The 16999-nt window shown below is 44.2% G+C and overlaps 1 long non-coding RNA gene across 1 annotated transcript in view; it reads left to right on the top strand.

The window, feature by feature from the left end:
• The window catches only part of LOC106726610, a 20070-nt gene extending 7296 nt beyond the window's left edge, over nucleotides 1–12774 (top strand). The window contains exon 3 of the long non-coding RNA XR_001362678.1: nucleotides 12437–12774. This is a non-coding gene — a long non-coding RNA (uncharacterized LOC106726610). The remainder of the gene's footprint in view (nucleotides 1–12436) is intronic.
• The last annotated feature ends 4225 nt before the right edge of the window (nucleotides 12775–16999 follow it).

Raw genomic sequence — 16999 nt, 5'->3', positions numbered from 1 at the left:
CAGAATATAGTCAAACACTGCTGCAGTTAAATATTTTACCCTTTGTTCTCCCTTCATGATCTACGATAATAATCTGCTTTGTGTTGATATTTACTGCTGTGTTGCTGACAATTACCTGAAAGAGAAGTTGGGGTGAAATGAGACAAGTAAAAATGATGTCAAAAAGCCTATAGCCCAAGGATGGGCCTATTGCACAAATCTTTTCGTGCAACAGGCCTCTAGTATATATATAAAAGGCTAATATGCTAAGTGACCGTCCAACCAGTCGCTATGACGTGCCCTGACCACCAGGGGGCAGATGTTCAACACAGGAGCTGCTGTGATGCACACTGGCCATTTACAGAGAAACGGCAGTGCAAGACCTGGTGCCCACAAAGCAACACTCCGCTTCCCCCAAGTGGGACACAGGCCCCACCACCACCCTGAGGGACAGCCCATCAAATCATAGCCAACACTGCTATGGTGCAAAATGCGCCCATAGCCCTGAAACGGTGGCTGTGGTTGCCGGGCAATGATGTCACATAGCAATGCCCAGCTTCCTCTCCCTAACGACTAGACTCCTTGGAGTTTCTTCAGGCCAGGAACATGACTTGCTTTATAGCCAGGTGGAAGCATTTTACACTTTAACCAAATGTCTGTGAAGTGTTTTCCCGTGCCTCATCTCATTTGATCCTCACAGAATTCCTGGAGTAGGTGGATAGGAGACTCGGTGGAATCCTGCTTTCTTTTCATTAGCCGGAAAATGGATATTTAGAAAGCTTAGAAACTTGACCCGACTAAAAGAAGTAAGAAATGACTTTAGGTTTTCTCACTGCACAGAATATAGTCAAACACTGCTGCAGTTAAATATTTTACCCTTTGTTCTCCCTTCATGATCTACGATAATAATCTGCTTTGTGTTGATATTTACTGCTGTGTTGCTGACAATTACCTGAAAGAGAAGTTGGGGTGAAATGAGACAAGTAAAAATGATGTCAAAAAGCCTATAGCCCAAGGATGGGCTAGAGCAGCCGTGGCCAAACTACGGCCCGCGGGCCGGATCCAGCCCGTTTGAAATGAATAAAACTAAAAAAAAAAAAAGACCGTACCCTTTTATGTAATGATGTTTACTTTGAATTTATATTAGTTCACACAAACACTCCATCCATGCTTTTGTTCCAGCCCTCCGGTCCAGTTTAAGAACCCATTGTGGCCCTCGAGTCAAAAAGTTTGCCCACCCCTGGGCTAGAGACATGTTGAAGATAATAAAAATTGCTATTTTAGCTATGATCCTGGTGGGAAGATTACCCTTACCATGTAGCAATTGTTATAACAATAAGATAATGAAACCTAGCATGGTCCAGATGGAATAGAGTGTGTGTGTATGTGTTTGAGAGAGAGAGAGGGAGAGAGACAGAGGAATACTGAAGTTGCTCATAGCAGATCATGACAACTAGCAGAGGGCACTATCTAAGGAGTTCCCACCATGGCCTGGTAGTCCGAAGGTGGGCTTGGCTTGGACCACCCAGAGATCAGGCCTCACTTAACCTGTGCCCTGCCTTCCACCAGTGGAGAGCCTACATATCTCCATGAAGACTGAAATTCTTGAGACAAGACCAGGTAATATAAAAGGCTGAATGTACAATGAACTTTTGAACAAGATAAAAATTTCTCTTATCAATTTTATTTGGTTGCCAATAACAGATCTAACTGTAGTGGTCTTAAACACATATCTTTGTATCAAAGACCAAAGCATACTTTTTTTCTTTTTCAAGTTTTGCTTATTTCCTTCATATTGATTTTGCATGTTTCTTGTTACTTTTCTTGTTTCTGTTGTTAGAAACAGAATAATTTTTTACATTATTTATATGCCCTAATTGTTGTTTACATATTGATTACTATACATTAGTGTTGTGCCAAGCCATTTCTCTGAATTCTTTTATTGTTAGTATATTTTTTTAGTTTTTTCTCTTGGACCTTCAGGTATACAATCATATCATTTGCAAACAAATACAAGTTTACCTCCTCTTGTCCCATTCTATCTTTTTTTTTTTTCTTGTGTGATGACAATAGCCAGCACCTCCAGCATGGCTGTAAGAGTGCTACTTATGATACCCTTATCTTGTTCCTGACTTTCATGATAACGCTTTGAGTGTTCTTATGAAGGTGAGGCTGACCTCTGGGTTTTAAGTTGAATTATATATTAATTTTTTAACTAACTTTGGAACTTAATATACAGAATTTTTAATTCTCATAGAAACCTCAAGGACTCTGGGATATGCCAAAGAATGCCAAAGACAACCCTGTTAGAAAAGCACAGTTATAGGCTTGTGTTGAGAAAAAGCAGGACAACTCCATTACTTTGGAAAATAGGAACAAATTAGAAGTGTCCTGCTCTGTGCACCAGAGAGAGTGGGTAGCAGGAAGGACTGATTAGGGGAGGACAGGTAAAAATCTGTATTAGTGTCCTGTTACTGCCATGACAAATTACCGCCAAGTTAGTGGCTTATATATAAACACTAGAGCCCTGGGTGGGGGTGGTTCTCAGCCTGGCCTGTGTCCTCTCGAAGTCCGGGAGCCCTCAGGGGATGTCTGACTGATGGCTTAGGCCCACTCCCCAGGGAGCCTGGCTTCTGGCTGAGTGGCGCTCCCCTGTGGGATTGGGCTGAAACCGGCTCTCTGACATCCCCCAAGAGGTCCCAGATTGCATGAGGGCACAGGCCAGGCTGAGGGACCCCACTGGTGCACGATCAGGGCCAGGGAGAGACACTTGTGGTTGGCCAGCTGGGGAGGGACCGCAGAAGGGCTCCAGGATGTGTCTGGCCCATCATGCCCAGTCCCAATTCCAATTGGCCGGACCCCAGCAGCAAGTTAACCTACCGGTCGGAGCATCTGCTCCCTGGTGGTCAGTGCACGTCATAGCAACTGGTCGGCCAGTCAACTGTCTGCCCCCTGGTGGTCAGTGCATGTCACAGCAGCTGGTCAACTGGTCAACTGTCTGCCCCCTGGTAGTCAGTGCATGTCATAGCGAGCAGTTGAGTGGCCTTAGCATATTATTAGTATACTAGAGGCCCGGTGCACAAAAATTTGTGCACTCGGGGGGTGGAGGGAGGGGGGTCCCCCAGCCCGGCCTGTGCCCTCTCGCAGTCTGGGACCCCTCGGCAGATAACGACCTGCTGGCTTAGGCCTGCTCCCGGGTGGCAGAGGGCAGGCCCAATCCCTAAGTGCAGCCCCTGGTCAGGCTCAGAGCAGGGCCGATTGGGGAGTTGGGGCGCCGCCCCGTCATGCACAGAGCAGGGCGGATCGGGAGGTTGCGATGCCACCCTCAGTCACGCTCAGGGTAGGGCCGATTGGGGGGTTGGGGCACCGCCCCCTGTCACACTCAAGGCAGGGTCGATGGGGAGGTTGCGGCGCCACCCCCGCCCCCTGTCACTCACAGAGCCGCAGGGCGATCAGGGGGTTTGGGCGCTGCCCCCTGTCATGCTGATCCCGGTGCCGGGAGCCTCGCTGCTCCGCTGATCCCGGTGCTGGGAGGCATATTACCCTTTTACTATATAGGATAGAGGCCTGGTGCATGGGTGGGGGCTGGCTGGTTTGCCCTGAAGGGTGTCCTGGATCAGGGTGGGGGTCCCCACTGGGGTGCCTGGCCAGTCTGGGTGAGGGGCTGAGGGCTGTTTTCCGGCTGGCGAGTGACTAAAGCTTCCAACCGCTCCTTGTTTTCTTCTCTTTTTTTTTTTTTTTTCTGGGCCAGCTTTAGCTCTGAGGCCTCGCTGCTGAAAACATAGATACAATGTTGCGGTCCGAGCCCGGCTGAATGGAAGCCCTTTTCTGGGGTTTTGTTTAGCTTCTTATTTGCAACATAGTATATAGTTGCTTAGAGTTGCAACTGAGAGGCTGGCAAGTTAGGCGGAGAACGTTGGAATCTGCAGCAAGCAAGCCTCCCTGCTCGCTTCAGTGCCTGGCTGCCGGCCGCCATCTTGGCTGACAGTTAATTTGCATATACTCACTGATTAGCCAATGAAAAGGGTAGCGGTCATACGCCAATTACCATGTTTCTCTTTTATTAGTGTAGACTAGAGGCCTGGTGCACAAAATTTGTGCACTGGGGGGGAGAGGTGTCCCTCAGCCCAGCCTTCACCCTCTCCAATCTGGGACCCCTTGGGGGAGTCGGACATCTGTCTCACAATCTGGGACTGCTGGCTCCCAACAGCTTGCCTGCCTGCCTGCCTCATTGCGCCTAACCACTTCTGCCTGCCAGCCTGATCACCCCATAACCACTCCCCTGCTGGCCTGATTGGCGCCTAACTGTTCCCCTGCCAGCCCGGTCGCCCCCAACTGCCCTCCCCTGCTGGCCCGGTCACCCCCAACTGCCCTCCCCTGGCAGCCCGGTCACCCCTGTAGGGCGCGGCTATAGGGTTAAGCCTCGGACTGACCTGTTGGCAAAGCCACAAGCAAGTCCCAGCTTAGAGGGCACAGTCCTCTTAGCATAATTAAGCTTGACCTTATGATGCTCCCTAGATCTTATCTGGGAAACTAATGGGCTGTGGGAGGTGCAGCAAGTGCTGCCAAAACAAGTGGAACTCACAAGAACATTGTAACTATGGTGACCACTACTTTGTTTACCTCTGGCTATAAAATCAAGGCTCAGTTTGCCTCTGGATCGCTCTCTGTGGCCTCAGCCAGGCACAGGAAGATCCACCTAGACCCAGCTTTTTCTCTTTGTCTGTCATTTCTTCATCCTTCACCGCCCTCACTCAGGCTTGTGAACCCTTGGCTGAGCTGGCTCGGCACAGCCCCCAACTGCCCTCCCCGGCCGGCCCAGTTCCCCACAACTGCCCTCCCCTGCAAGCCCGGTCCCCCACAACTGCCCTCCCCTGCAGGCCTGATGGCCCCCACCTGCCCTCCCCTGCAGGCCATCTTGTGCCCACATGGGGGCAGCTATCTTATGTGTTGGAGTGACGGTCAATTTGCATATTACCTCTTTATTATATAAGATTATGCTTTGGTTGAATGGTTGACCAGACACTTAGCATATTAGGCTTTTATTATATAGGATTTATGTACATTACAAATTGACTCAGTTCTGGAGGTCAGAGGTCCAAATGTGCAGGCAGGCCTGTTTATTTTGAAGGCTCTAGAGGAGAATCCATTTCCATGCCTTTTTCAGCTTCTCGAGTTCACTGGCTCGTAGTCCCCTTCTTCATCTCAGAGCCAGCAACATAGCATCTCCTCTCTTCTCTGACTCTGCTTCATCCTTTTGTCTGCTCTCTGACTCTAACTCTACTCCCTCTTCTTAGAAAGGACCCTGTGATTACATTGGGTTCACCAGGACAATTCAGAATAATCTCCCCATCTCAAGACTTTTAATTTAATCACACCCACATAGTCCCTTTGCCATGTAAATTAACATGTTCTGGGGATTAAGATGTGGACCTCTGGTTTTTTTTTTAGTTTTTTTAAAAAATATTTTTATTGATATCAGAGAGGGGAGAGGAAGAGAGAGATAGAAACATCAACAATAGAGGGAATCATTGATTGGCTGCCTCCTGCACGCCCTCTACTGAGGACCGAGCCTGCAACCTGGGCATGTGCCCTTGACCGGAATCGAACCCAGGACCCTTGAGTCCACACGCTGACGCTCTATACACTGAGCCAAACCGGCTAGGGCTGATGTGGACCTCTTTGAAGGGCTATTATTTACTGGCCACAGGATCTAAAATGAACTTTCTACTTCTGTATTTTGTCCCTGGCTGACAGGCATAGCTTTGATCCCACAATAAAATTGATATGTAGATGGTCCTAATAAATACAATCATTTCAAATTAGCTGAGTTCTGAAATTATTCCTGAGGAGTTCAGTGGGTAGATGGTGTGGTTCCAGTGAAGGTGGAATGAAACAGGTCTCTGTTGACTTCCAAGGTATAAAGGAAACAAATGTGTCACAATCAGAGAGTAAGCAGTGAAGACAAATTTTAGTTCAATTTGATTACTGCTGTATCTGCAAAGTCTAGAGCAGAGTAAGCACCATGAAGGCACTCAATAAATATTTGTTGATGAATAAATCCTACATCAAAGGCAGGTTTTGGGAGCACAAAAGATTGATACTGCTTAGGAAGAGTCAGGATGCTGCATAAAGGATGCTGCAGAACCTTTGAGGGGTGTGTTCTGCTCACAAGAGTCTCCCACTGGGGCTGACTCTAAGAGTCACTAGAGACTGCTCAGAGAGCAGGATGGAAACCTTGGCACTGTGTTGTCTCATTTTAAGAAAATGAAAATTTTGCTAATTTTAAACATATTTAAAGTCTCTCTTCTGTACAAATTTGGAAATAATGTGCATTTCTCAACCCCCTAATAAAAATTTTTCCCCCAAGATTTATGTAATTTTTGGGAGTGCCCTTTTAGTTGCCAAATGAGATGTAGCCCAATTCATGAATCACTTTAAAAAGCCAATTAGATCTTCACATTAAAAAAAAAAACTAATTGTGTAATTTCTATGCAGGCAGGCTCCAGGGACTGCAAATGTCGTTTATTATTTTGCCACGTGGTGGTGCTGCTGCCACTGGTAAGCAAAAGCACCCACCACCCTTTATTGGTGTCCAGTGAATACACACGGAGCTTCTATGAATGATCTTGGTGCTCTTGTCACATTTATTATTACAATTAAATCTAATACCCTGTCATTGTCAACCAATACATTGATTGTGCTAGTGCTGGTGCTGAAAAATGTGCTAAAAATAATTTAGAAGGGGAAGTTAAATATGAATAAAAGGAGGTATACTATGATGTTCACTTAGGGGAGAACAGTCCACAAAATATTTGAGATAATAGAAATATTATAGATAAAATTAGAGATAATACCTTTGCACCCCAGGCTTGCTTTGTTTCTTCAGGAAGGCAGGGACGGGGCTGAATCCCAGCACATATTCGCATGCCTGGCACACAACAGGTGAACAGTAAACATTGGTGAAATACAAAATAAATCAGTGTGGAGATGGCAACTTTGCAGCTCCCACCTATATGAAACACATTCTGTCTCACCCCACACAGAAACTAACAAGAAGTTCCCGAAACTGAATTCCAAAATCGCAGCCATGGCCGAAACCGGTTTGGCTCAGTGGATAGAGCGTCGGCCTGCGGACTGAAAGGTCCCGGGTTCGATTCCGGTCAAGGGCATGTACCTGGGTTGCGGGCACATCCCCAGTGGGAGATGTGCAGGATGCGGCTGATCGATGTTTTTCTCCCATCGATGTTTCTAACTATCTCTCTCCCTTCCTCTCTGTAAAAAATCAATAAAATATATATAAAAAAAATTGCAGCCATGGATTCTGAATAATCCAGCTCAGGTTAAATGCTTGTTCTTGGTCTAATCATCTGAGCCCAGGGAAGTGGCTCCCAGAGACTTACCAGGATGAATGAAGATTTTGGGGACAGGGAATGTGAGCCAAAACTAACTGTATAGTATATGAGTAATGGGTCTCGAATACACACACAATTTAATTTTCCATTTTAATAATTTGTAAATGTTCAGTTTAGTGGGTTAAGTACACACACATTGTTGTGCAATCATCACCACCATCCATCTCCAGAACTTTTTCATCTTCCCCAAACTAAAACTCTGTTCTCACTGTCGAATCTCAGGGGGAAGGCATGGGTGAGTGGGTTGGTGGAAGAGATTAAGCAAACAATAGGGTGGTGAGGCCTGGGGTGCAGAGCGGGTGCAGGCTAGAAGGGGTCAATGGGGAAAAAAGGAGGACATATGTAATAATTCGACAATAAAGACTTAAAAAAAAAAAAGACTCTGTTCCCCTCAAACACTAACTCCCCATTCTCACCCTCATCCTTGCCCACTGCCCCAGGAAACCATTCTAACTTTCTGTCTCTATAAATTTAATTACTCTATATATCTCATATAAGTGTAATTATACAGTATTTGTCCCTTTGTGACTGGCTTATTTCACTTAGCATAATGACCTCAAGCTTCATCTGTGATGTAGCATGTGTAGAATTTCCTTCTTTTTTAAGGTTAAATAATATTCCAGTCTATGTTTATGTCACAATTTTTTTATTTGTTCATGCGTGGAACATTTGGGTTGCTTCCAGCTCTTGGCTATCGTGAATTGTGCTGCTATGAACGTTGTTATAGCATTTTTTAAATCACAGCAGCTCTTTGTCATGCAAACTCTCAACCAATGGCCCTAAAAGTCACTGCCTATCCTGTGGGGTTCAGCAGAAAATCAATTCCTGGGAAGAAGGAATAACGCAGAGTAAAGTGTGCAACCTGGGAGAAGGCAGCTTGGGGGAGGGCAGCCTGGGGAAGGGCAGCCTGGAGGAGGGCAGCCTGGAGGAGGCTCTGGGAGCTGTTTCTGAGAACAAAGACTTCCCTGCGTTTGGACAGGGGAGGGAGCACTGGATGCAGACACAGAGCAAAGATTTCTCTCATTCCAAAATAACTTTTAACCTCTACACTGTTTAACAGTGGAACAATCTACCTTCATGAAATAAGTATTTCAGTGAAAATACACAGACAGGAGCTAGTTGATTATAGAAAATTATCCAGGAAAAAAACGTGAGGGAGATCGAGCAAGATGGCGGCATAGGTAAACACCGGAGACTGCTGCTGCAAACAACCACTTCAAAAATACAACTAAAAGATGGAACGCACATCACCCAGAACCACAGGAAGGCTGGCTGAGGAGAGACTCTTCAACTAGAAGGAAAAATAACAGCACACCGAGGCTCAGAGGAGGCGCAGTGTGGAAAATACTCAGGTGCGGAGGTGCGCGCGCAAAGCGGGCTGGTGGCTGAGGGCGCGGTTGTTTTTGGGTCAGGGGGGAGTCTCAGACTCTGAGCTCCAGATCTGGGCGAGTCTCTAGGGACTCAGACTCAAACGGGAGAGGCGGGATTGTCTGGCATCGGTTGGAACGTGAGGGCAGCTTTCTCTCCGAGGTTTGCAGCGGTTCCTGGGGTTCTGAGAAGCAGAGCCTCTGGGAACGGGACTGAGAGGGGCTATAACCGCTCCCTCCGCCCGCCCTGTTGAGCCCGCCCCGCCCAAGCCCTGCGCAGAGCCATTTGCCGGATCGCCTCAGGCAAAGGCTAGATTAGCACCTCCCCAGAGGACAGAAGTTTTCCGCGGCAGACACAGCTGATTCACACAGCCAGTCGGCCTGGTGGTCAAATCCCTCTAGTATTAACTACAACAATCAAGGCTCAACTAGAACAAGACTGCGCACAAAGACCACTAGGGGGTGCACCAAGAAAGCATAAAAAATGCGGAGACAAAAAAACATGACAGAAATGGAGGATATAGAGCTAAAAAACGCAATTTTGAGGGCTTGCAATAAACTTTTGGAGAGCTTCACGAAAACTAATGAGACCCTCGATGCTATGATAAAGAAACTAGAAATTAAGCATACACGCTCTGAAATAAAGAATATTACACCCAATAGCAGACCAGAGGAGCGCAAGAATCAAGTCAAAGATTTGAAATGCGAAGAAGCAAAAAACACCCAACCGGAAAAGCAAAATGAAAAAAGAATCCGAAAATACGAAGATAGTGTAAGGAGCCTCTGGGACAGCTTCAAGCGTACCAACATCAGAATAATAGGGGTGCCAGAAGATGAGAGACAGCAAGATATTGAAAACCTATTTGAAGAAATAATGGCAGAAAACTTCCCCCACCTGGTGAAAGAAATGGACTTACAGGTCCAAGAAGCGCAGAGAACCCCAAACAAAAGGAATCCAAAGAGGACCACACCAAGACATATCATAATTAAAATGCCAAGAGCAAAAGACAAAGAGAGAATCTTAAAAGCAGCAAGAGAAAGATAGTCAGTTACCTACAAGGGAATACCCATACGACTGTCAGCTGATTTCTCAACAGAAACTTTGCAGGCCAGAAGGGAATGGCAAGAAATATTCAAAGTGCTGAATACCAAGAACCTACAACCAAGATTACTTTATCCAGCAAAGCTATCATTCAGAATTGAAGGTCAGATAAAGAGCTTCACAGATAAGGAAAAGCTAAAGGAGTTCATCACCACTAAACCAGTATTATATGAAATGCTGAAAGGTATCCTTTAAGAGGAGGAAGAAGAAAAAGGTAAAGATACAAATTGTGAACAACAAACATGCATCTATCAACAAGTGAATCTAAGAATCAAGTGAATAAATAATCTGATTTACAGAATGAACTGGTGATTATAATGAATCAGGGACATAGAAAGGGAATGGACTGACTATTCTTGGGGGGGAAAGGGGAATGGGAGATGCGGGAAGAGACTGGACAAAAATCGTGCACCTATGGATGAGGACAGTGGGTGGGGAGTGAGGGCGGAGGGTGGGGCGGGAACTGGGAGGAGGGGAGTTATGGGGGGAAAACAAAAAGAGGAACAAATGTAATCTGAACAGTAAAGATTAAATAAAAAAAATTTAAAAAAAGAAAGTTTTCCAGAGTTGTCAGGGGAGTTGAAGGAGAGCTATCCCTGGGCTCTAAGACTGCTTTTACCCCAACACCGTCTCTCTATTCTATTTGATTTATTGTAACGCACACCCCATGGCATCCAGCCCCTTTTCCAGTCCTGGGGCCTGGTTTCCTGAGAGCCTGAAGGAAGGTTCACCACATCAATGGTCCTGCAGCTTCATCAATTTCTCACATATTCCCCATGAAATTGGTGAAGGAAATATTTGGCAAAGGTCTTCAGAAAAGCCATATCGTCACGGTCAAAGCAGTGAGACCTGGACAAGTAGACATAGGAGCTGCAGGTTGATCTGTGAGTCTTGGTGGCAGTTCTGGTGCACCTGCAAGGAGGTCACGGTCCTTACACCCAGGGGCTTGTGGCATCCAAGGGTGCTGTGAGGAGATGGTGAGGCTGGATTGTGGTGGCTGGCTGGGATGGGTTGAGCTCCGGTTGGTGCAAGCACTGTTGAAGCAGGAAACGGTATGACTTTACGAAGACTGTCTTTGTCTTTCTAATGCTTGAAGTATCAGTAGAAAAGACAAAAATTACCAAAGCTATAATTTCCAAAGTAAATCAGTGTAAACTTTGTTTGATATTTGTGTCATCTCCTCCAGAAGAAGTTGGAATCTGATGAGCTTTTGAAAGCTCTTAGAGAACCACATGCCTCAGAAGGGAAATACTCTCTGAGATAACAGTGACAGGAGCCACAGCAGGTCTCCAGGTACACTGGGGCCTGATATCATCTGTATATTACACTAGGAAAATACCCTGGTAAATCCAGATCAAATTAGCAAATAGTAGACTCTTATCCCAATTTGTGCTATTTATTAAATTTCTGTTTTCAGTTTTTCTCATTTCTCTTTTCCTTTTTCATCAAAACTTGTGAAAACAATGTCTGAAGGTGGTGTGGTGAATTAGACAAAGCTTACACTTTGGGGTTGGAAAATAAGCTGGTGCAACCTCCCTTGGAAGGCAATTCAGCCAGTTATCAAAATGTGAAGTGCACCTACCCTTTGATCAGCAACTCTGTAAGGATTTGCCTTCCAGATGCATTCTCACACCAATAAGGAACATGTACAGCAAGTCATTGCAGCAAAAGATAAAAAATGCCCTAACCATGCTGGCCAGTTGCTCAGTGGTTAGAACATTAGCCCACAGACTGAGGGTCTCTGGTTTGGTTCCAGTCAAAGGCACGCAGGCTGGATCCCCAGCCCCAGTCAGGGCATGTGTGAGAGGCAACCAATCTATATGTCTCTCTCACATTGATGTTCCTCTCTCTCTCTCTGTCTTTCCCCCTCCTTTCCACACTTTCTAAAAATCAATGGGAAAAATATCCTCTGATGAGGATTAACACACAAAAAAGTCCATCAGAAGGTACTATTTACCAGCGTATGGCCCATCCAAAGAATGCTCAGTGTGGAAGCAGGGCTGAAAAGCCCTGCCACTGCTGGGGGAATGAGAGAGATCTTTATGTACAGACTTACAAAACATACACTGCTGCATGACAAAAGCAAGGTGTGAATATTTGAGCTTAAAAAAAAAAAGGTACCTATAGGTAGAAATACAGCATACACTGTGTTAGGCATCTTCTAAGGTGGCTTCCAATGATCTCTCAGCCCTGGTAACCATGCCCTATGTAATCCCTCCTTGAGTGTGTGCTCAATCTAGTGATGTGCCTTCTCATTAAAAAATTGCAGCAAAGCCCTAACTGGTTTGGCTCAGTGGATAGAGCGTCGGCCTGCGGACTAAAGGGTCCCAGGTTCGATTCCGGTCAAGGGCATGTAACTTGGTTGCAGGCACATCCCCAGTAGGGGATATGCAGGAGGCAGCTGATCGGTGTTTCTCTCTCATCGATGTTTCTAACTGTCTATCCCTCTCCCTTCCTCTCTGTAAAAAATCAATAAAAAAATATATTTAAAAAAATTGCAGCAAAGGTGAGATGTCACTTCTGAGATTTGGTTATAAAAAACATTGGCTTCTTTTCTTCCCTTACTTTTCTAGCTCTTCTCGCCTGTTTATTCTGATGACATCAGTTACCATGCTGTGAGGTGCCCAGTGGAGAGGCCCATGTGGCAAGAAACTGAAGGAGGCCTCAGGCCAAAAGCCAGTTAAAGAAATGAGGCCCTCAGCCCAACAGCCTGTGAGAAACTAAATCTTCCAATACCCCTTAAGTGCACCTGAAAGCAGATCCTCCTAAGTGGAGTTGTGAGGTGACTGCAGCCCCAGCCAACAACTGACCATGACCTGTGAGAGATCCTGAGCCAGAGGGCTCAGTTAAGCCGCTGGATTTCTGACCACAGAAAATGTGTGACAATAAATATTTGTTGTTTTGCCCTAAACAGTTTGGCTCAGTGGATAGAGCATCGGCCTGTGGATTGAAGGGTCCCAGGTTCGATTCCCGTCAAGGGCATGTACCTTGGTTGCTGGCACATCCCCAGTGGGAGGTGTGCAGGAGGCAGCTGATTGATGTTTCTCTCTCATCGATGTTTCTAACTCTCTCTCCCTCTCCCTTCCTCTCTGTAAAAAATCAATAAAATATATTTAAATAAATAAATAAATAAATATTTGTTGTTTTAAACCACTAAGTTTTGGGGCAATTTGTTGCACAGCAGTAGGTAACTAATATAAGATTTATGTTTGTTTATGCAATATGAAACTGACCACTGTGCTTGCCACTGGGGAAGGAAATTTAAAATTCTGGGGATCAGAGGTGGGAGGAAACTTACTTTTTACTGTATACCCTTTAGTCTTTTTGAATATAATGTTTATTCAACAAACTACATTTTAAAATCCTCTCCAATAAACAATAATTTCAAAGGCCTATTTCTAACATTCACATATTAATTTTTTTCTATATCTACATACATTGGTTAATTACTCACAAAGAAGTTTTTGCAAACTTTAACTTGGGTACATATCACATCACTTCACATAAAAAAAGAGACTCTCTTTTCTTTCACCTTTTTGGGAAAGCAAGAAAAATGCCTTCTTTACAGCCTCATCATCTGCCTCTCCTGGCCTTACAACCCCATGCTGCAGCCACATCAATGTTCCAGTCCCGCACTGGAGCCTGTTTCCCAGCTCTGTCCCTTAACTCAAACATCCTCTCAACTTGAATGCTTTTCCTCCCAGGTGCCTTCCCTAATTCTTGTGCAAAATACAAGACCCAACTCCAGGTTCTTCCTCTGACACAGCCCACTCTTACCCGAACCCCCTCTCATTCCTGCCCCACAAATCCACCAATTCTGTTCCTGGATATGCATCCCAGGTAAATTGGTCTCTCACTCCTTTGGACTATGCCTGTACTTTATACTTAGTTCCATATAGGTCTTCACTCACTGTATTGTCATTTTTCTGTTTAGACAATAAGCTCCTTAGACAGATTTGCCAATTGGATAGAAGAAAGATCTCTAGCATAGTGCCATTTGCACAAGGGAACTTGATACACAACAAAGGTGTCATCACAAATCAATGGAGAAAAGGGCAAATTGTGCAATAGATGATACACTGACTCACTGTGAAGAAAAAGAAAACCTGACCCCTATCTAACACCATGTGCCAAAGCAAGGCCATGGGATCATGACCACTTGGTGGAAAATGCCCTTTTGAAAATGCACTTTCCAAACTATCAGAATGAATGAAAGATCTAATGGTCTAAGAACTCTAAGGAAGACAGAAGAAATTGTAATAAGGTGTCTTTGTGACCTTAGGAGTTGGAAAGCATTTCTTAAATAAAACTTTACAAACACGCCCTGGCCGGTTTGGCTCAGTGGATAGAGCGTCGGCCTGCGGACTGAAGGGTCCCAGGTTCGATTCTGATCAAGGACATGTACCTTGGTTGCGGGTGCATCCCCAGTAGGGGATGTGCAGGAGGCAGCTGATCGATGTTTCTCTCTCATCGATGTTTCTATCCCTCTCCCTTCCTCTCTGTAAAAAAAATCAATAAAATATATTTTAAAAAAAACTTTACAAACACAAACCATAAGGCAAAAATTTGATACATTCGATTACATAAAAAATTCAGGAGTTTTATTCAACAAAGGCCATCATGGGCAAAGACCATAGATTAGAGGGTAGTAGAAGATATTGTAGTACCTAAAATGGAAAGGTATTAACATCTAGAATATATCAAGAAAAAGGCAGCAACTTTAAGAAGAGGAAGCCCAAAGTCCACCAAGCATATAAAAAGATACTCAATTTTGTTTATAATCTTAAAGAAATCCAACTTAAGATATCATTTGCTAGTATGCCTATATACCTACCTGTAAGATGGGTAAAAATTAGAAAGCTTGATTCTGCCAAGTGTTGGTGGGAAAGTGAGATATATCATGCCCTGCTGATGGGGAGTTGACACACCTACTGCTGCATAACAGAACACCCAAAACTTAGTAGCTTAATACAACAACCATTTCATTTAGCTCACAATTCTGTGTCTTCAAAATTTGGACTGGGCTCTGCCGGGCAGTCCAGTCTTCTGATCTCTTGACTCATCCCACTCTGGCCTGAACTTCCAGTCCTATTGGAAAAAAATGCCCTCAGAAGATAATCTCCCAACTCTCCAGAGGCTTCCAGACCTCCTGGTTTACCATGACCAGGCCAAAGGACACCTTGCAAAGGAAGGACCTTGGTCATTATACTCTGTGACAGTTTTTGAAAATTTTGTATGAATTTAGATCATTTACTAAAATCAGTCATTTCTTTCATTAACCAATCCCAATGGCTATTTACTTTATGATGCATCCTTTCTTTCTTTTATAAGCACATTAAAATCAGTTTGGTTTTCCGCTTCCAATTTAATTAAGTTATCCACACAACTAAATCTAGACTTTGCAGAGTCAAATTTAATCTTTGTATTTGGCTTCAGAAAGGTGGGTGGTAAAGCAAATTAAGTACATTTTTTTTTATCATTTTCTCCTTTAGTTACTATTTGTTTCTGATTTAAGGAACGTACCTATTGTTATGGGCAGAATGTTTGTGTCCCCACAAAATTTCTACTTTGAAATGCTAACCCTCAATGCATGGTATTAGGATGTGGGGCCTTGGGGGCAGAGCCCTTCTGAATGTGATTAGTGCCTTTATAAAAGAGACCCAGAAATCTCCCTCATCCCTTCCACCATGCAGGACACAGCAGGGAGGCAGCCATTGATGAACTAGAAAGTGGGTCTTCACCAGACCCCAAATCTGCTAGACTTGGTCTTGGACTTCCAGACCTGTGAGAAATAAACTTTTGTTGTTTAAGCCACCCAGCCCACAGTGTTTTTGTTATAGCAGCCCTAATGGACTACGGTGTCTGCCCTGTTTAAACAGAGTTTTCACTCAGATTTTAAAAACACAGAAGTCTTTGATTTTTGAGAAAATGAGGGACTATTAAAGAATAGCTTGAGAGTTTTCTTTTATAAACAGAAGGTGTTTTGTTTTCCCCCCAATCCTGTATAATTTAAATGTATATTTCAAAAGAATGTCAAATAATAGAACTTTGATTTTTCAATGTTTTTTAAAAACTTTCATTAACTTAATAAATGGTTTAAGAATGATAAAAGGGACAAAATAGAGGGAAAAATAAAAATCCTTAAAACTTAAATTTTAGTAAATCCAGATACTGTACTTGGCAATCAAATAAATACAAAAAAATTTCTCTTCAATAAATAAGTGGAAATACTATAATTCTGAGAGTTGCAGGACCAGGGAAGGTATATAATTTGAAGTGTTGGCAAAAGAAGCGCTATAGAGTTGTGATAAGAAGAAACACCCTACTTAAAGAGAAGACATTAAATGCTTTATTTAGTTTTATTGGATTGACAATATATGTAAATCATTTAATTTGAAAGGTACAAAATAGTGCACAATGAAAGGTAAAGGCTCCTTCCTCCCATAATATACTTCTCCTCCTTGGAAGCCACCACTACTACTGATTCCTTATATACCCTTCAATAAAATCTATACATTTATAAATATATAAGAGAGCAAATTCATTGAGTCTTCCTCCCACAGAAATGGCAGTGTGCTGCATACACTGATCTCACTTTGTTTCTTTCTTTTCTTTTTTTTAAATATATTTTTTTATTGATTTTAGAGAGGAAAAGGGAGGGAGAGATGGAAACATCAATGATGAGAGAGAATCATTGATCGGCTGCCTCCTGCATATCCCCCACCGGGGATTAAGCCCACAACTCAGGCATGTGCCCTTGGCTGGAATCAAACCCGGGACCCTTCAGTCCGCAGGCTGATGCTCTATCCACTGAGCCAAACCAGCTAGAGCACTTTGTTTCTTTTTTAAAGAACTTAATGATATATCTTAGAGATGTTTCTCTGTACATATAGATCTGCCTTATTATTTTAGTGGCTGCCTGCTATTGAAGGTATGTTAGTATTTTATAATTATACTAGAGGCCTGGTGCACAAAAATTTGTGCACTCGGGGGGGGAGGGGGGGGCCCTCAGCCCGGCCTGTGCCCTCTCGCAGTCTGGGACCCCTCAGGAGATAACGCCCTGCTGGCTTAGGCCTGCTCCCGGGTGGCAGAGGGCAGGCCCAATCCCTAGGTGCAGCCCCTGGTCAGGCTCAGAG

Source organism: Myotis brandtii, unplaced genomic scaffold (assembly GCF_000412655.1).
Source record: "Myotis brandtii unplaced genomic scaffold, ASM41265v1 scaffold291, whole genome shotgun sequence".
In the NCBI taxonomy this organism is placed as follows: domain Eukaryota; kingdom Metazoa; phylum Chordata; class Mammalia; order Chiroptera; family Vespertilionidae; genus Myotis; species Myotis brandtii.
Note: the sequence above shows the minus strand (reverse complement) of the source record. Positions and strands in the feature narration are given on the sequence as shown.